The sequence below is a fragment of the Gopherus flavomarginatus genome, chromosome 15 (assembly GCF_025201925.1).
Source record: "Gopherus flavomarginatus isolate rGopFla2 chromosome 15, rGopFla2.mat.asm, whole genome shotgun sequence".
NCBI lineage: Eukaryota > Metazoa > Chordata > Testudines > Testudinidae > Gopherus > Gopherus flavomarginatus.
In genome coordinates this window covers 17354370-17374635 of record NC_066631.1, presented here as the reverse complement: position 1 = coordinate 17374635, position 20266 = coordinate 17354370, and the positions used below count along the sequence as shown (strand labels likewise).

Here is a 20266-nt window from a genome sequence, read left to right as displayed (position 1 = left end):
TTTCCCCTCTCACCCTTTGTCCATCTAATTTGTTTAGATTATAAAATCTTAGGGCAGTGAATGTCTTTCTAAAGCTATATATGGTGCCTAGCACAATGTGACCAATAGCAATAAAAATCTCCAGAATAACACAACTATTCCCAATGCAAAAGAGTTGAAATCTGGGAGAAATCAGCTGGACTTTGCAGCCAAATGGGAAAGCTCATAAAGGAGAGAATGATTTTTTTGGAAGCAATGAGCCAAGGTTATACCTCAGAATTGAAATGGCTTTCAAAAACATTCAGTTGCACATATCTCTCAACTTAAACAAGTAGAGAGCTGTTAGTAATTATTTGTATTATAGTGCTTAAGAGCCCTTTCTCTACACTTTAATTTGCTCTTTATACTGGCATCCCATAGACTATTGAATAAAGTTCAAGGACTTTTTCCTTATCTTTAAAGTGCTCAATGGTTTAGGCCCAGAATATTTAGAAGACCATCTAAAGCTCTGGGATGAGGACCATGGTCAGCAACTTTGCTCCTCTGGCATAGCGGAACTTTACAATAAGGGTAAAGCTCATCTGGTTAGAAGATAGACGTGTCTCAGTGGCTGGCTTGAGATTGTAAAATGAACCTGCCTCCCCAGAACTAAGGATCATTACAAACCTCACCACCTTCTACTCCAAGTGCAAGGTGTCTTCCTTGCTTTCTCTAATATCATAGGAACATGTATATTTAAAAAAAAAAAACCCAAACAAGACACTCCACTGCATACACTTCTCCTGCCCTGGGTAGAGGACTAAAGAACAAACACCACATGGCAGCTGTCGATCATACTACTTAATGCACTACTGCAAGGTTCTCAGATACTATAGGGATGAGTATGTTCTAAGAACCTGTATAGAATAGCTATTGCTGGCCTGAAGAACTAAAGTAGAATCAAATATGCTCAAAAGCCTGCTGACACAACACAGTTATTGGCTCATCTGGGTCACAAACTTATGTGGGTAGAATTTACCTATACAAGAGTCCAGAATGAGAGCAGCTATAATCAGATGAGCAGGAAGGCTGGAATAGGCAGATTCTTTTCTAGAGTTCAGGATTGATTGTTTTTACTGCCTGTAGTAGTTGCACTGAAGAAAAATATTTGCACCAGGTTGGAGAGTGCTAATGGGAGAAAATAAATCAGGAAAGGAATTTTCCTCTATTGATTGTAGAGAAGTTATAATAAAGGAAATTACGCAGGAATAAAACAATTACACAAATATTAATAATTCATAGCCTGTTTCTCCTCTAACTTACCACTGATTTATACCAGTTTAACTTCATTGGATGCAGTGGAGTTCTGATGTGTTTAAGAGAATCATACACCAAGTTTACTTCTCCAGGGGAGGCATTTGACATTTCATTGCCTGCTATCATTGTCTTTCTTGGAGCAAATGTCACTTGAGACTTTCTAATAAAGGACAAAAAACATATTTGAGCACTCTTGTCATTTCAGATAAAATCAAGTGACTGATTTCTGATAAGTCAAAATATCAAGTTTTTGGAGATTTCTTCCTCTATAATTATGATTGTTAACATGTATTGTTTGTGCAAGGAACTTCTGAGAGTCAGTTCTTTATGGAAAGCTATGTAAAATACTTTTGAGGTTATGAAATTGAAACATGAAATGGTAGGGGGAAATGTCAAGACCAAGCTCTACAAGTACAAGTGATGTATAATATTCTAGGGTTATTCCTTCAAAGAGACCTGCTCAGTGCATCTATGAACTGGCCGTTGAGAGATTAGGGCTGTCATTGAAAGATGAAGGCAGCCTGCACCATGCAGGATTGGACCCTTAGGGCATGGGCTGTGGCTACTAATGTGATACAGACATACTCAGTTCATATTTATGTGCCTCACTCTCATGTCTGAATACTTTGATATAAGAAGTTCCCAATAACTTAAGATACTACAGTAGGCATCTTAGCCAAATATTCTGGGAAGCAGCTGGTAGATACAAAGTGGAGAAGTCTTAACCCAAAAGTTGTGTAGGAAGGTGTTTATTCACCTTTGGGTTATGCCGTCTTCTGCTAGGAGAATCCAAGTTGTGAAGCCCACAGGATAGGGGTCTCAGTGGTACAAACCATTTTCATCTCCCATGAGTGACATATGACTGACTAATGCAACTTCCAAAATAGCCAGAGCCAGTCAAGGAGGGCTGGTTGGACAGGTTGATGGGCTAGGAAAGGTGTAGGCAGTGATTTGGTGCATCCCATGAGCATCCTTGATGAGTGGAACTCCACTGGCTCAAAAGTTTGGAGTCCATGTCCCCAACTAAGGGTATATTGGAGAGAATTACATTATCTGGATGAGTGCAGAGAGAAAGACCTCTAGAGTAGACTTATTTACCATTTAAATGTACCATTTAAAATTATTTAACACAAACTACAAATTAGCATTTAGCAAAATGCAGGGTTCACAAAGGTTCTTCTAAAGTTGCAGAAGTTCCTGCTGCCCTTTTATAGAGCTGGTTATAAAGCATAGTGAATATGATCTTTTAATGTGTTTTGGTCCACCAGTAGATATATCTTCCATAATCTTTTTTGTTTCTATCAAATATTTCTCCACATCTTGAACATTATGCATTGCTTTTCTACAGTACTCTTAGTGACTGCGGCAGGAACTTTTAGTTAACTCATTTGGAATATCTTGGCCTCTTGGAGGTCTTCTGTTACATTCAGAGTAAGAAATAACTGCCTGCTTGTGTGGTATTTTGATTCTCTTCCTTCCCCCACCCTTTCTTGTTTAGGGTTGTTTTGCAGGCTAAATTTAAAACGGCTGTTGAGAATGGTAAACCCAAGTTGATTGTAAAAGATATTGTCTGTTGGCATGTGTACAACTGGGAGGATCAGAACAATGGAAAGTTAATGTTTTGGATAAGCCGGAAAACATTGTTTAAAGTAATTCACAATGTTCCTGTCTTTTAGGGTGGATAAAACAAACTGAAAATGTTTTCCCCCCTGTTTATGCACGTTTTTCAAGTGCCACAGGAGCTGATATGATGCTGTGACTGATTCTGTGAAGGGGTTCAGTGCCTTCTGTGAGGTATTTAGTACCATCTTCCACAATCATATTGGAAGGGACCATAGTCATGGAACTAAGGTTTCAGTCAAAGTTTTCTGGATTATGTCTAGAGCTGTTCTATAAGAGACATTCATCCTTTAGTGTGTTGAGAACAGCTAATACGGAGGAGCTTCTGAATATTAATAAGAGACTTATTAAGCTAGTTTTCAGGGCAGTTGTTCAGTGACTATACTCATTACTTCCCAATAAGTGCTGTGCTAGAAGATTGTTAGAGCTTATGATATACCGCTAGATTAGGTGTTCTTTTCCATCATTTTTTCTTTCATTAATGGTGTTAAGCAATTTAACTTATTCAGCAAGTTAAAATTACATTTCCACTTTTATTCCTGCTGTACTTCTGGTTTTGGCCTGGTTCCTAAGAAATCCATACCTTTTGGGAGCTGCAGTTTGGCAGACTAAACTTTTCTAACAAGCTTGTAAATGATGACTGGAAGGTTTGTTTGCCTCTATTGCTGCTTGACTTGCTTAGTGTGACACAAGAGGGCCAGAAAAAGGAGGTCCAAAAACATGTCTGACGTATACCCCGTATAATTTTAACACCTGGTGAGACAAAAGGCTAAATGCAAGTTTTATCAGCAGGTGATTGTGACTGTGTAATTCACATACTGTTTATTTTGTAAAGCAGAATCAAACTAGCCTGTTTTAATAGACTGGTAACAGTGCTTTGATTGGGTGGGCCAGGTCCTGATTAGACTTGCAGATGCAAGTTACTAATGCTTCAGTAAGAGCTAAGATTTTGCTATTTGGCTCTCTCACAGGATGGCTGGCCTAGTAGTAAAGTAGGTCCAACTCCTCTGTGCCAGAACAGGTACTCCTATTTGGCCAACTAAGACAAAAGGGCAGCAGGGGGAGCGGTAAAGGCTTAGTGAAAGAGAGGCTCAGTGAGTCAGATTAGACTGAGTCAGCCAGGAGGCAACAGCTGCTGGAATCCAGAGACTGTGTGGTTCCTGGGAGAAGGTTGAGGGCAGGAAAACAACAAGAAGTTGATGGCCCTGAGCCAGGGCTGGAGGAGCAGCAAAGAAAGTTGCCTTCTTGCTCTAAAGTGGAGAGGGCTGAAGGCAGGGGAGCAGTGGAGAAGCTTACCATTGATATGTCCAGGGCTAGAGAGCAGTACCCATAGAAACAGAGAGAGGGCTAGGGGAATGAGGGCTGCTCTACTGGTAAAGATGTTCTTCCAGCAGAGAGCCTGTGGGGGCTCTGGCTGTGAAGGACTGGGTTTTAAGGACTATATACCCGGGTGGTGGTATGGACTACATCTTAGGGCTTGTTAGAGACTATTTGCAGTATGTTTGATAATAAAGTGGTCCCCATGAAGGGGATTAATTAAGCAAGAGCGCCTAGCATAGAGTTTGAGGTAACTGAAAGGGGAAATGGAGGCAGCCATGCTGCAGGAGGGCATCCTGAGTGGCGTCACCCAGTGATGGCCACTTGTCAGCAAAGTAAGAGACAATCAGTCATGCTTTATAAACAGAACCTAGTATAAAGGGTTAATAAAAGTTATGAACTACTTACAGGCATAAGTAGTATGTGTTACAGACAGCCATAAGCACATAAGCACCTTGTAAGTGTTACAGGTGGTTATCTAACCATTCTTAGAAGCAACCTATTGATTTCTTGGACTTATAACAATCTATAATTGATCTTTATTAAATCATTTAACTTGTTTTAAACTGTTAGTGGGATCTTAATATAAATTTGTGACTAAATATTAATGTGCAAAAATTCACTTTGAAATTTCTTGGTTTTTTGGTTCTGATTGGTTGATTATTTCTAGTTTACAGCTGTGCTGAACCCACATGCTTATTTCCTTGGGGAAAAAATGTTATGTGCATTTCACACACAATGACAGAACAGTCCAACCCATGTCACGGTAAGAACACAAGAATTATTCTGGATCAGACCCATGGTTCATCTAGTCCAGTATGTCACCTCTGACAGTGGCCAAAACCAGATGCTCCTGAGGAAGATGCAAGAAGCCTCACAGTAGGTTGATGTGGGAAGAAGGTCTGCCCCTTCCCCTCCCCACTTGGAGGGTCTCATCCTAACACCCAATTGTCTGAGACTGGCTTAAACCCTGTAACATGTTTAGTATCCCTTCCAAAATGCCTGGATAGTCCTGTTACACATAAGTGTCCAGATCATCTTTGAATCTTGCTGAATTCTTGGCCTCATTGTCACAGGCCATGATTGAGTTCCATGGTTTATTTAGACGTTGTGTAATTTTTTTTCCCCTCCTTTTGTCAGTTTTGAACTTGCCATCTTTCACAGACTATCCCTTTGTTCTTGTGTTAGGAGACATACCATTTGATATTTTATATACACTTATGTTCCTTCATTCTTTTCCTTTCTAAAGTTAGCAGTCCTTCAGATGAAAGTGAATCAGGGCCAGCTGCCTCCTGTGTACCTGCTTGTAGTCAGACATCACTCTGTGGTGCACTGCTACCAATTTCTCCCCTCATCAGGGGCCCTTTAACTTAGAGTCCACAGGTAATTAAAACATTGCCCTCCTGGGGTTTCATTACGGAGTCCTTACATACTGCACCCCCAGGCTTCAACCCAAGTTCATTCACTTTTTCCCTTTTAGGTAGGGAATTCCTAAACCTTCTTCCAAGAACTAGGTCTCAAATCAAAACATCTCAAGGCTTCACCTGACTGGTGCCCAGCCCTTTGGCTTCAAGGTCACCAAGCCCTTCTCCCAGTCAGGCGGTCTAGTAGATGCTGGTTCCAATACTCCCAGTAGGGTTGCCATCCCTCCAGGATTGTCCTGGTGTCTCCAAGAATTAAAGATTATGATGAAACTTCTGGAATACGTCCACCCAAAACTAGCAACTCTAACTCCCAGACTTTACTTGGCTGAAGCTCAGCTTTCTGGTTCTGCTTCCAGGCCTAAACCCTTCTCTCAATCAGTCTCTAGCAGAAGCTTCTTGTGTCCTTCCCTGTAGGAGCCTTTCACACAATCTGTAGTCTCCGTACTATTTTCTGAGCTTCTCCTCTTCATTGCAGCCTCCTGCTGCTCTCTATATGGTGGAGTCATCCTGACCTCTCCCAGGTGTGGCTCATTCCGTAATCAGTGCTGACTAGCTCTAGCCCTTTAAGAGTGAGCCACTCTGTTACAGAGAGTTTTTCAATGCACTGTTAGAAGTCATAAGCAGACATGAAATATCCATCACATTGAGAGGCCTTACATTCTTTGCATTTTATGCCAGCCATGTTCCAAGGTTTATGCTACAGATTAAATATCTGGGAGGTATCAGTCTTTCTGGGATGCCATCTAATATTGTCTGTGAATTGGAAAGTTTCTAGGCCAAACCAAGCACTTGGATGTTTTTCCCCCCACCTCAGACTGTTACATTTTTTCCTTTTTTTCATTTACTTGCAATCTACAAATCTCCGCTTAATTCTAGACATAATTTCAGGACTCAACAAACTATAGCCAGAGATCTAGGGTCACTCTATCTCTCCATGAGGGTAAACCTGTTCTTGATTTGTATTGATTCTCGGACAAGTATTGTAATTAGTTATTTGAAATTGAAAACTGAATTTCTTCTGGTTGGAAAAGGTCATTTCCGAGAGCTACCCAGATTGGTATGAGAATATTCATTTACTTATCTTTTGAATAGACTAAACACTGCATATATCATATGTGCTGACAAAACAAGTTTAATTGGAGGAAGGCACATTTGGTAATTTGAAGATACAGTTGGCACAATCAGAAGCTCGTCCTTGTTTGCATTAGAAGTTTTCCCCCAAACTAGCACACTGATTCCAATACTGATGAGTGGCATCAGCAAAACAAGTAGTGAAGACTTACCCTACCAACGAAATGAGAGCCCACATATAACTAACATTAAAGCTATCTTAGCATTTTGTGGAATAATTGAATTTAACCAGCACAAGCTTCCTTATGTGTGTGTCTCTCCAATCTGCGTGAAGTGGACTAAGGTCTTGGGTATAAAGGGCCCCAGACTGCCCCATTCATGGATGGAAGAGTGAGCCCACTAAAATGGCACGAGTTATTGTCCAAAAGAACTGCAAGAACTCTTAAATACAGACTGGTAAGGCCAGAATTGCAAGGCCGGTGAACATAACTCCATTCCAAAATGGGGCTAGAGCAGCAACAGCTGCTGATGCCACTGAGTAGTTTGGCCTGCTCCTTCCCTACTGCACATAGGATACCTTTTTAAGGTTTCAGATTCTAGGAACACAATGAAAGACGTGTCTGTTTGGGGAAATTACAGGTGACCCCTACACCTCCCTTCTGAACCCAACCATTGGGGATGCCTGTACAGTAGGGAGCAAATGGACAGTTTTCTGGCCATTAGCATGCTACACTGCAGAGAGTAAGGGATTTCCAGCCACACACTGTTCTAGGAGCTATATTCTTGTACTAAGAGGATGATGGGGACACCTCGAAAATGGTCTGGAAAAGCCATGATTATATTTACTATGAATTTCTCACTGAAATAAATTCCTCCCTTCTGTGATGAGATTTACATAGAATATCAAGGAAGGACCAGCTGTGGTTGCTGGCTTTTGTGTTTGTGCTTCTTGCAGCTCCCATTGGCCTAGAGCGGCGAACTGCGGCCACTGGGAGCTGCGATCGGCCAAACCTGTGGACGCGGCAGGTAAATAAACCGGCCCAGCCTGCCAGGGGCTGTCCCTGAACAAGTGGTGGCCTTAGTTTGAAAACCACTGATGTAGGCTACACATGACATTTTTTTAAATAAGAACTGTGAGAGCATCTTAAAAGTGGATCATGCAATGTGGCTCTTGTTTTGTATTTCTTAATATTTTAATTAACATTAATAAACATTTTTAAACTTTAGCAGGTTCCCACCTGTAACATTGCTCCACCGAAGTCTTTGTTTTTAGTCCTATCTCTTATTTGTTTTCACTGTTTACTTTTTCCTTTGGCTAAAAGAAGTGGAGTGTATGTATGTTTTATTTCTGGAAGGTTTGTTAATGGGGAACAAGATGTTCTAAACTAAGTAATGCCAGAATTCTGCCCCTGAACTCCAGATTGAATTGCTCAGCAGGTGAAGTCTGAATTGCTAATAGAAATGATACTTTGGGAGAAGATTCTTGCCCAAGGTTGGCTTTGTACAGATTCAACAAATTTCTCTGACTACCAGCTCCCTTCAGTGCTGCTTCTGGAACACAGTGACCCTATTAAACCACTTTCGTTTTGTGACAAATATATTTTCTGTGTATGTGCTTAACTTGTCAGTATGTTTCTTTCATTTGTAATGAGATTTTTTCCTCCATTCTCCTTTTGCTAAACATGATGTGGGACTAAATGGCACTTATTTATCAGAGCTAATGTAGATAAACAAAGCAACCTGTTTACTAATTACATCAAATAAACCTGCATCAAATGACTTCCTGTAGTTATTGGAAGTTGCTATATTAAGACATGATGTTGCCCTGTACTTATAAATTACCAAACCAGACAGAAAATTTTAAAGGAAAAGTAGTTGCACCCTGAGACACTCAAATGCTGTATGGTAGCCAAATTCTGACTGGCCTGTCAGAATGGAAAAAACCGGACCATATGTGGCTTCACTATATTATAATTCGGTTCATAGCAAAACCAGGATTGAACCTTGTATCACTGTGCACAAAGAGCCCTGTTTGTTATTGCTAGTTCTTTTAAAAGGTGTTTATCAATTGTTATATACAAGTGTTGATTTTGTGTTTTATTCAAGTTATATACACCTATAAGTCTGATCCTTGTCATTCACATCGATGTTTTTTCTATTGAAGTATTAGGCCTCATGTTATTTAAGCAATGAGAAATAGCCACATTGGTCTGAATTCTGATATCAGTTACAGAATTAATTTTTCTAATAATACATTGGTGTAAATCTAGTGTTACTGAGGTAAGAGTTTAGTCTGGTCAATAGTAAACATGCCATAGATTAATGACACATTGTCTATGTGGAAATATATCTAGTTATGTACATATACTTTGTGTATATTTTATACATGCTTGTAACTGATAGCTGGATTTTTTTCCAAAATACATGTGTTATGAAATTAAAGTTCTAACCAGTCTTCTATAAGATAGAAGAGAAAGTGGAGATATTTTTTTGTTAGCACTATAGAGATGCATTAACGGTGCAAAACTTAGAGCACCAAGACTGAATTTTTCCACTCATGCCGAGAACAAATACAATTTAAAAATATTTTATTTGGTCTAGATAATACTTAGCCCTGCCATGAGTACAGGGAACTGGACTTGATCTCTCGAGGTCCTTCCAGTCCTACTATTCTATGATTTGAATTCATAATATTGCTTCAAAATTAAGTAAAGAATTTTTCTACCTTTTCTATGTGTGCAAGGACAACATATGTAAAGACCACTGGGGAGATACTTGGGAGTGTATCCACTCCTTTTCTATTTTTTCATCCCATCAGATTGATTAAAACTTTTATAGGAGAAATTTCAAAAATTTGTCAGATGTATTAGTGTTGATCAAGAGTTCTCTGGCACTGACGTCCAAGACCCCTGCTTGAATTCAGGGATGAAGAGTGATCTTTTTTAGATCAATGTCTTGTAAGGTCAGAGTAAAATCCATCCCCTTTTCTGTCTAGCACAAGCCACAGTCTGCCAAGATGCTTTTTATTTGTTTTCTGGATTGTTTGTATTATTGTTCCGCCTGTTTTGGAATAAGAATTTCAGACACTTTGGTAAGTAGATTAGAGAAGTTGTCTTGTAGCTTCTGTAAGTATGTGTAATATGAGGACATACAATTTTGTTATTTCCTGCAGCTAAAGCCTTCCTTAGCATATCTGAAGTTTTATTTATGTATGTGATTCAAGAAGATTGGTTTGATGGCTGTGTTCTGGTAGTTTTAATCAATTATGTGGTTAATGTAATCTACCATGGGGCACTGTTATTTTTTCTTCTGGTATATTTTCCAGTCTCACTTCAGAAAGACTGACTTATTCTCTCTCCTGTGGTAAATTATCCTTAATGAATTGGATGAAATAATACAATTAAGCAAGATATTTCTTCTGAATATTAATTCCAGCCAAACTGAATAATCATAGAATCATAGAAATGTAAGACTGGAAGGGACCTTGATAGGTCATCTAGTGCAGGCCCCTGCACTGAGGCAGGACTAAGTATTCTCTACACCGTCTCTGACAGATGTACATGCAACCACTGGCTCTTACAGGAGAAATGTCAAAGTTGAGTATTTTTGTAGGCAAGCTTAGTTATTTGTTTGTAATACAGGGCTATTTTAGCATGTGTTACATGGCATTGGATTTTTGTTTTTAAGACATCATGATTAATGTACCGGTAACAATACTAATAATTGAACAGGCCATCATGTGTTAGGTCATTGATTTCAAGTACAGGCCTACCATTCTCCAATATATATTTAATAAAAAGAATAGGAGAGGAGTCTGTTATACTGTATCTTGCCGTTATATTTTTCATGCATGTGATTTTTTTGAATTTTGTTGTAAAGAGGTTTCAGCAGAAGCCTACTCAGTTGCCTAGCAGCATCTGAACCAAATGAGAAATGCCTTCTGTGACCTTGCCTTGTCATAAACAGTGACTCTGAAGATCACTGAAAGTCATATCATTGCAGCTTTACTCCCTGGGTACAACACTGCATTTTTAAAAGCCATTTTAGGTTGAGAAGCTGTATGTTGGAACTCAGCTCCATACAACAGTAGGTCCATTATTGGCACAGTTTCTGGAACAATGGTCTCTCTGCTTCTTGTGTTTTTCAGGGACATCCACATGCTTATTAAGTTCTGCTTTGCGAACGGCGGAAGAAGGTTGTCAAATTGGCTGAAAGAGTGGTAAGAGCTGTCACAGTTTTCAAAATACAAGGATGTTTTTCTGTTATTAACACAAATTTTCACAGCGGTGGAATCTAAAATCCAAAACTGCTACTTCCCTCTCTCTCTTACCCCTTACTGTTCCAGTATTCAGAGTATTCCAGTATGTATGACAATTGTCATTCTTTGCCTCACAAGAAAAGCAGTGAAAGACTAAATTCATTTTTTGGAAATCTTTAGTGGCCTTTTCATCAAACAACAGGGCCATTGAATTGAGTATATTTGTAAATTTAAGATATGCCAGAGTTTGAATCAATTTACTTGACACAGCAAAAATACTATGGAAAAACAAATGCCAGGCTAATCAAAATGTTGGTTAATTAACAGACTATTGTAACAATAATAATAAAGCCTTCAAAACTTTATAAATGGATCCTTTCAAAGTATTTCTGCTGGCCTCCCACTTCTGGATAAGAGGTGAACTGGTTTCCTGCCTCTTCATCTAGGCTATAATCTTAATTGACCTAAAAAACCCTGCAGTTCTATGTCCAGTTGTAATGGTACTGGCTGTGTGTGACTATGCCCTAACAAGGCAAAGGAACTTACTACTACTGCCAGCTAGGGGAAATCTTTAGTTCAAGTGGTAGAGACCTAAGTTTGTGAAGTAAAAAGATCTTGCTTTAGTAATTGCTCTGTAGGTGTCATTTACCTAGTATTTGTATTTTTCTACAACACATGGATGTTACACAGATATCATGATGGTAGTTACCTACTTGTGAGGTGCATGTATGGCAGGGGTGGCCAGCCCATGGCTCCGGAGCCACATGCAGCTCTTTAGAAGTTAATATGCAGCTCCTTGTAGAGGCACTGACTCTGGGGCTGGAGCTACAGGTGCCAACTTTCCAATGTGCCAGGGGCTGCTCACTACTCAACCCCTGGTTCTCCCACAGGCCCTGCTCCCACTCCACCCCTTCTCACCTCCTCCCTTGAGCCTGCCATGCCCTTGCTCCTTCCCATCCCCCACCCCCAAGCCTCCTGCACACCACAAAACACCTAATCAGTTGGTGCAGGCAGGGAGGGGGAGGTGCTGATTGGTGGGGCTGCCAGTGGGTGGGAGGTGCTGTTGCGGGGAGGAGAGTTGGTGGGGGGGCTGCTGACATATTACTCTGGCTCTTTGGCAACGTACATTGGTAATTTCTGGCTCCTTCTCAGGCTCAGGTTGGCCACCCCTGATGTATGGTTTCTTGGAGTACTTGGCCCCCAGGCTGCTTAACTAGTGTTCAATGAATAGTTCTCACTAGAACAGTGCAGGCAGCAGAGTTGAAGGCCAAACATTTCATTGTGATTACCTTAATTTTAGGGAACCATTCCTAAGGTAGCTAACCTACCCTGCCACCAAACAGAAGTTTTCTGACACTAGGTAAAGCAACACAGTCCTTTGGCATAAAGTAGGTACATGTCATGCTATAGGTGTAATTTAAAATACTAGTCTTAAGTATGACTAAAGGCAGAAAGCTATGCTTACAAAATGAAAAAGTTAGTCACACAAATCCAAAGTTTTTAAACTGTTCAATTTTCCAGTGTTTCTGAAGTGTTCTCTTGGTAACATTATCCTTAGAATAATCAGATTACGAGATAAAAAGGAAATACTATTAATATGGGAGGATGGAAGCAAGGCTAAGAGTTATGACTTCTTAACATAAGTAACATATGGGAGGCAGGTGAGTTCGGAGGAAATCTTGTTACTATAGTTTTTGGTCCTACATGAGTTCACTAATACATAGAGCTATTAGAAAGCTACTAGAAAATGGCTGGCTGGTAGGGGAACCCCGGTCCTTCTTCTCTACCAAGCTCCGACCTAGGGCCCTGCAAATAGCATTAAGATCAAGTACCGAGGAATGTTTGGAGGCTGCCTCCCTGGACCACTTCCTACTATTTCCTTTCCCAATCCAGGACATGGTCACAGTCTCACAAACATTCCAAGACAAAATGGTATGAAGCATTTCTTAATCCTTAAGGACAAGCTAGTCCCTTCTTCAGCACCTAGGATAGCTGCGGCTACTTGCACGCCCCTCCACCACAGTCTACCACTATACCAGTGTTTCTCAACCTATTTACCATTGTGGGTCTCATATGCAGCTCTGTATGTGTTATGTGGGCTGCATCCACACGATATATATACACTATGGATAGATAAATATCCACGCTATATAGATATAGATATATATGCTATCTGTATGGCTTGGGGATGTCACATGGGTTGCAGCTGTGTGCTGGTTGGGCCGTAAGCAGCTTGCAGGTTGAGAACCACTGCACTATGCCCTACTGAGGAGCTATCTTCACAAGGACTGTCTGGCTCTGTTTTAAAGTCCTCCTCTGATAAAGCAGACTCTGCAGCTGCAGTGGGGTAGGGCTGTTTGAGCCCAGAACGGCTCCTTAACCCCTTCTATCTCAGTGTGAAGTTTATGTACCTCATCACAGGCAGTAATTGTAGGATCATTACAAAAGTTTTTTTTTTTTTTTAATAGAGTTTGTGACTAAAACTGATGTGCTTATTTCAGGAGTTAAGTGTGCTCTGTACTCATTTTAAAGACGGTGTCACCTTTAATCAGGACAACCATTCATTTTCTGAATGATCATGCTTTCAGCTGATTGCTTCTCAGACCCGGGAGCATGTTGGCTAGTTTCTCTACGAAGTGTAGCCTGCGTGTTCAGACAGTTTATTTTTAAAATAGTTTTAGGCTTATTTTAATTGGTCATTGACTGGATGATACTGATCTTGAAAATTTATCGAATTTTCCATAAGCCATAGAGAACTTGATAGAAAATCTTAAAAGCCAGAACCATTTTGGTCCTGCTCATACTCCCATCACACTCAGTGGTTTAATTTCCATTGCTTTCAGTAGGAGCAGTAACAGTCCTATAAGTGTAAAAATTGTGCCATTTATTTCAAGCACAATTATAATCATGTGCTACAGCTAGACTCCCACAAAAAGCTGTGTAACCATCTATACAGTTGGGATGAAGAAAGTAGTTTGCTTTTAAGTGTTCAGGTTGTTTTTCCATTTCTCTACTTCATATAGGGCCTGATCCATACATGTGCTAAGCACCCTCTTTAGATTGACTTCAGTGAGATTTGCAGGTGCTGAGCACTTGTTGGGATCAGGCATATAGTGAACATTAATGGCTAAATTCTGCAGCACCAGACATCACTGGTCACATCCTCAGGCATTCAAGAGAGAGCTTCAAAGCCGCTCTACATATCTCAGTACTGTGCTAAAATTAAAAGAGGGAATTCAATTTTAACCGTAGGTCTTGAGTTTTCTAAAACTGCATATTATTTCAGCTCTGCAGTCTTTCAATCCAATATTATGAAAACAAAAATTTCATATGTCCTAACCTCATTCTTGCATAGACAGTTATTTTCTAAAAGTGTGCACTTTTTGGCAGGCAAGAAATATTGACTATATAGTAATAACTTCTATTAAATATTTAAGAAGGAAAGGTGCCATTACAAGTAACAATTGTATTATAGATGTCTCCTGCCAGTGTTCATCCTGGAATGATCTTTGAAAGAATAAACATTGCTGCTTCCTCAAGAGCTTAAAATATATAGGTCTGTCAGATGAAATAAAGATTTAAGCTGAACTGGGTAAAAAAGATTTTTTTTCTTTTCTGAATCCTTTATTTGTTGCTTAGCTGCCTGTAGTCAAAGCTAGTCTTTGCTTTGATGATTCAAAACTATAATCTGAATTATAGTAAAGTGTTTGGTATCAGACATTGACCTCAAATCTGGGAGTTTTAATGGCCAAGTTCTGGCCTCTGACACATGAATACAGTCCTGTTGATTTCACTGAATTCAAGTTTGGCCTAATCCTATACCCACTGAAACCAACTGAAGTAAGATTGGGACCGTAGTTGTGTGGTTTCAGTGATCAACAAGTATGACCTGTAAAAGCAGTCCCACACTTTTCTGGTAAATACATAATGGGCTGGTTCTGGCACTATGTATTCTAATAGGTTGATAATATATAAAATTTTACCAAAATTTGGAGGAAAAAAAGTCTTCCTGATTGCCTGACTTCAGGTATTCTGATTCATCCTTGGCATATGTGGTTTTCATGGTAAATTTGTTTATAACCCTGTGTCATAAACAGATAGTTAAGGGTTAATGTCTCTTTTACCTGTAAAGGGTTAAGAAGCTCAGTGAACCTGGCTGACACCTGACCAGAGGACCAATGGGGGGACAAGATACTTTCAAATCTTGGTGGAGGGAAGTCTTTGTTTGTGCTGTTTGTTTTGTTCATTGTTCGCTCTTGGGGCTAGGAGGGGCCAGATGTGCAACCAGGTCTTTCTCCAATCTTTCTGAAACAGTCTCTCATGTTCAAAATAGTAAGTACTAGCTAAGAAAGGCGGATTAGTCTTATGTTTATTCTCTTAACTTGCAAATGTGTATTTTGCTGGAAGTATTTTTACCTCTGTTTGCTGTAACTTGAATCAGGCTGGGTGGGGGGTGGGGGAGAGTCCCTCTAGTCTATATGAGCTGAATACCCTGTAAACATTTTCCATCCTAATTTTACAGAGATAATTTTTACTTTTTTCTTTCTTGAATTAAAAGCTTTCTTTTTTAAGAACCTGATTGATTTGTTTTTTCTTGTTAAAGACCCAAGGGGATTGGGTCTGAACTCACCAGGGATTGGTGAGGGGAAGGTTAATTCCTCTCTATTTTAAGATCCAAGGAGTTTGGATCAGTGTAGTCTCTCAGGGTAGCCCAGGGAGGGGAAAGTCAGCGAGGGAGAAAGGAGGGGGGATGGTTTATTTCTCCTTGTTTTAAAACCCAAGGGGTTTGGGTCTTGGGTTCTCCAGGGAAGGTTTTGGGGGAACAGAAAGTGTGCCAAACACTATATTTTGGCTGGTAGCGGCGCTATCAGGTCTAAGCTAGGAATTAAGCTTAGAAGGGTACATGCAGGTCCCCACTTTTTGGACGCTAAAGTTAAAAGTGGGAAAAATACCTTGACATGGTATACAGCGGTGGGATACCTGGGACCAAAAGCCAGTGAGTTTTTTTTTCTTTCCTTTCTGGCTGCTTGAAAGCAGGCTGAGAGGATTGGGATTTAAAAATCAAAGCCAGTGAGTGTTTTTTCTCTCCTTTCTGGCTGCTCGGATAGCAGCCTGAGGGCAGAGGTGTTAAGTTTTTTTAACAAGGGTCTTTGGTGAAAAGCCCTACACATAGAAACCCTAACCCTAGCTCCAAGTGCCCTATCCTTAGGAACCCTAACCCTAGCTCCAAGTGCCCTATCCTTAGGAACCCTAACCCTAGCTCCAAGTGCCCTACCCATAGCAACCCTACCCCTAGCTCAAAGTGCTGTACCCATAGGAAACCTAACCCTATGGCAGGAAGACCTACTCTTAGGAACCCTAACTCTAGTTCCAAGTGCCCTACCTTTAGGAACCCTAACCCTAGGGTGGGAAGCCCTACTCATAGAAACCCTAACCATAGCTCCAAGTGCCCTACCCATAGGAACCCTAACCCTAGGGCAGGGCACCCTACCCACAGGAACCCTAACCTTAGGGCGGGAAGCCCTCCCCATAGGAACCCTAACCCTAGCTCCAAGTACGCTACCCATAGGAACGCTAACCCTAGCTCCAAGTGCCCTACCCATAGGAACCCTAACCCTAGCTCTAAGTGCACTACCCTTAGAAACTCTAATCCTAGCTCCAACTGCCCTACCCTTAGAAACCCTACCCCTAGCTTGTAGTGCTGTACCCACAGGAAACCTAACCTAGGGCGGAAAGCCCTACCGATAGGAACCCCAACTCTAGCTCCAAGTGCCCTACCTTTAGGAACTCTAACCATAGGGTTAGGAGCCCTACTCATAGAAACCCAAACCCTAGCTCCAAGTGCCCTACCCATAGGAACCCTAACCTTAGGGTGGAAAGCCCTACCCATAGGAACGCTAACCCTAGCTCCAAGTGCCCTACCCATAGGAACGCTAACCCTAACTCCAAGTGCACTACCCTTAGGAACCCATCACCCTAGGGCGGGAAGCCCTACCCATAGGAACCCTACCCATAGGAACCCTAACTCTAGCTCCAAGTGCCCTACTCTTACAAACCCTAACTCTAGCTCCAAGAGCCCTACTCTTAGGAACCCTAACCCTTAGACAGGAAGCCCTAACCCTAGCACCATGTGCACTACTCTTAGAAACCCTAACCCTAACTCCAAGTGCCCTACCCACAGGAAGCCCTACTCATAGGAACCTTAACCCTAGCTCCAAGTACTCTACCTTTAGGAACCGTAACTCTAGGGCAGAAAGTCCTACCCATAGGAACCCTAACTCTAGCTCCAAGTGCCCTACCTTTAGGAACCCTAACTCTAGCTCCAAGTGCCCTACCTTTAGGAACCCTAACCCTAGAGCAGGGCACCAGACCCTTAGGAACCCTAACCCTAGGGCGGGAAGCCCTACCCATAGGAACCCTAACCCTAGCTCCAAGTACACTACCCATGGGAACGCTAACACTAGCTCCAAGTGCCCTATCCATAGGAAGCCTAACCCTAGTTCCAAATGCCTGGCTCATAGGAACCCTAACCCTAGCTCCAAGTGCCCTTCCCTTAGGAACCCTAACCCTCGCTCTAAGTGCCCTACCTTCAGAAACCCTAACTCTAGCTCCAACTGCCCTACCCATAGCAACCCTACCACTAGCTCGTAGTGCTGTACCCATAGGAAACCTAACTGTAGGGCAGGAAGCCCTACCCATAGGAACCTTAACCCTACCTCCAAGTGCCCTACCTTTAGGAACCCTAACTCTAGGGCGGAAAGCCCTACCCATAGGAACCCTACCTCTAGCTCCAAGTGCCCTACTCTTAGGAACCCTACCTCTAGCTCCAAGTGCCCTACCTTTCGGAACCCTAACTCTAGGGCGGAAAGCCCTACCCATAGGAACCCTAACCCTAGCTCCAAGTGATCTACCCATAGGAACCCTTACCCTAGCTCCAAATGGCCTACTCTTAGGAACTCTAACCCTAGGAGGGGAAGCCCAACCCATAGGTACCCTAATCCTAGCTCAAAGTGTCCTACCCATAGGAACACTAACTCTAGGGTGGGGCACCCTACCCACAGGAATACTAACCATAGCTCCAAGTGCCTTACCCTTAGGAACCCTAACCCTAGGGCGGTAAGGGCTACCCATAGGAACCCTAACCCTAGCTCCAAGTGATCTACCCATAGGAACCCTTACCCTAGCTCCAAGTGGCCTACTCTTAGGAACCCTAACCCTAGGAGGGGAAGCCCAACCCATAGGTACCCTAATCCTAGCTCAAAGTGTCCTACCCATAGGAACCCTAACCCTAGGGTGGGGCGCCCTACCCACAGGAATACTAACCATAGCTCCAAGTGCCTTACCCTTAGGAACCCTAACCCTAGGGCGGTAAGGCCTACCCATAGGAACCCTAACCCTAGCTCCAAGTGCCCTACCCATAGGAACCCTAATCCTAGGGCGGTAAGCCCTACCCATAGGAACCCTAACCCTAGCTCCAGGTGCCCTACCCATACAAACCGTAACCTTAAGACGGGGTGCTCTACACCTAGGAAGCCTAACTCTGGATAAAAGTGCCCTACCTATAGGAACCCTAACATTAAGGCAGGCAGTCCTACCCATAGGAACCCTAACCCTAGCTCCAAGTGTCCTATCCATAGGAACCCTAACCCTTGCTCCAAGTACCCTACCCTTAGGAACCCTAACCCTAGGGAGGGAAGCCATGACCATAAGAACCCTAGTCCTAGATCCAAGTGCCCTTCCCATAGGAACCCTAATCCTAGCTTGGGGTGCCCTACCGATAGGAACCCTAACGCTAGCTCCAAGTGCCCTACCTATAAGAACCCTAAGCATAACTCCAAGTGCCCTACCCTTAGGAGCCCTAACTCTGGGACCGGAAACCCTACCCATAGGATCCCTAACCCTAGCTCCAAGTGCCCTACCCATAGGAACCGCAACTCTAGGGCTGGGCGCCCTACCCAACGGAACCCTAATCCTAGCTGAAGGAGCTCTACCCTTAGGAACCAAATCCGTAGGGCAGAAAGCCCTACCCGTAGGAACCCTGACCCTAGCACGAAGTGCCCTACCCTTAGGAACCAAACCTCAACTCCAAGTGTCCTACCCTTAGGAACTCTAACCTTAGGTCAGTAAACCCTACCCATAGAAGTCCTGACCGTAGCTCCAAGTGCCCTACCCTTAGGAACTCTAAACCTAGCTCCAAGTTCGCTACCCATAGGAACCCTAACCCTAGCTCCAAGTGCCCTACCCTTAGGAACCCTAACCCTATCTCCAAGTGCTTTATGCATAGGAATCCTAACTGTAGGCGGGAAGCCCTACCTGTAGGAACCCTAACCCTAGCTCCAAGTGCCCTACTCTTAGGAACCCTACCCCAACTCCAAGTGCCCTACCTATAGGAACCCTAACCATTACTTGAAGTGCCCTACCCATAGGAGCCCTAACCCTTGAGCAGGGCGCCCTACCCAAAGTAGCCCTAACCCTAGGTCCATGTGCCCTATCCTTTGGAACCCTAACCTTAGGGTGGTAGGCCCTACCCATAGGAAGTCTAACCCTACCTCGAAGTGCCCTGCCCTTTAGGAACCCTAAACCTAGCTACTAGTGCCCTACCCATAGGAACCTGAACCCTAGCTCCAAGTGCGCTACCCATAGGAAGCCTAACCCTAGCTCCAGGTGCTCTACCCTTTGGAACCCTAACCCTAGGGCAGGAAGCCCTACCCATAGGAACACTAACCCTAGCTTCAAGTGCTGTACCCATAAGAACCCTAACTCTAGGGCAGTGCCTCCTACCCATAGGAACCCTAACCCTAGCTCCAAATGCCCTACGCATAGGAACCCAAACCCTAGGGCGGGAATCCCTACCGATAGGAATCCTAACCCTAACATCATGTGCCCTACACTTAGGAACCCTAACTCTAGGATGAGAAGTCCTATCCATAGGAACCCTAACCCTAGCTCCAAGTGCCTTACCCTTAGTAACCCTAATGCTAGGGCGGGGTGCCCTACCCATAGGAACCCTAACCTGAGCTCCAAGTGTCCTACCCATAGGAACCCTAACCCTAAGGCAGAGTGCCCTATCCATAGGAATCCAGCACTCGCTCCAAGTGCCTTACCCAGGATGTGTATATATTAAACCTGGGAGTTAAATGTTGTTTTAAAAAAATCATAAATGGAGTTGTGTTGTGGAAGGTTCATGTCTCAATACTGGGGAGGCCTACTTATAGCTCTGGAGCCGCATGCGACTCTTCAGAAGTTAATATGCAGCTCCTTGTATAGGCACTGACTCTGGGGCTAGAGCTACAGATGCCAA

At 42.6% G+C, this 20266-nt stretch overlaps 1 protein-coding gene across 9 annotated transcripts in view; it reads left to right on the top strand.

The window, feature by feature from the left end:
- The window catches only part of ARVCF (ARVCF delta catenin family member), a 457340-nt gene that overhangs the window by 27166 nt on the left and 409908 nt on the right, over positions 1–20266 (top strand). For all 9 annotated transcript variants that reach the window (XM_050924166.1, XM_050924165.1, XM_050924167.1 and 6 more), the window contains one exon: positions 10855–10926. The gene's annotated coding sequence lies outside the window, so the exon portion shown is untranslated. The remainder of the gene's footprint in view (positions 1–10854; positions 10927–20266) is intronic.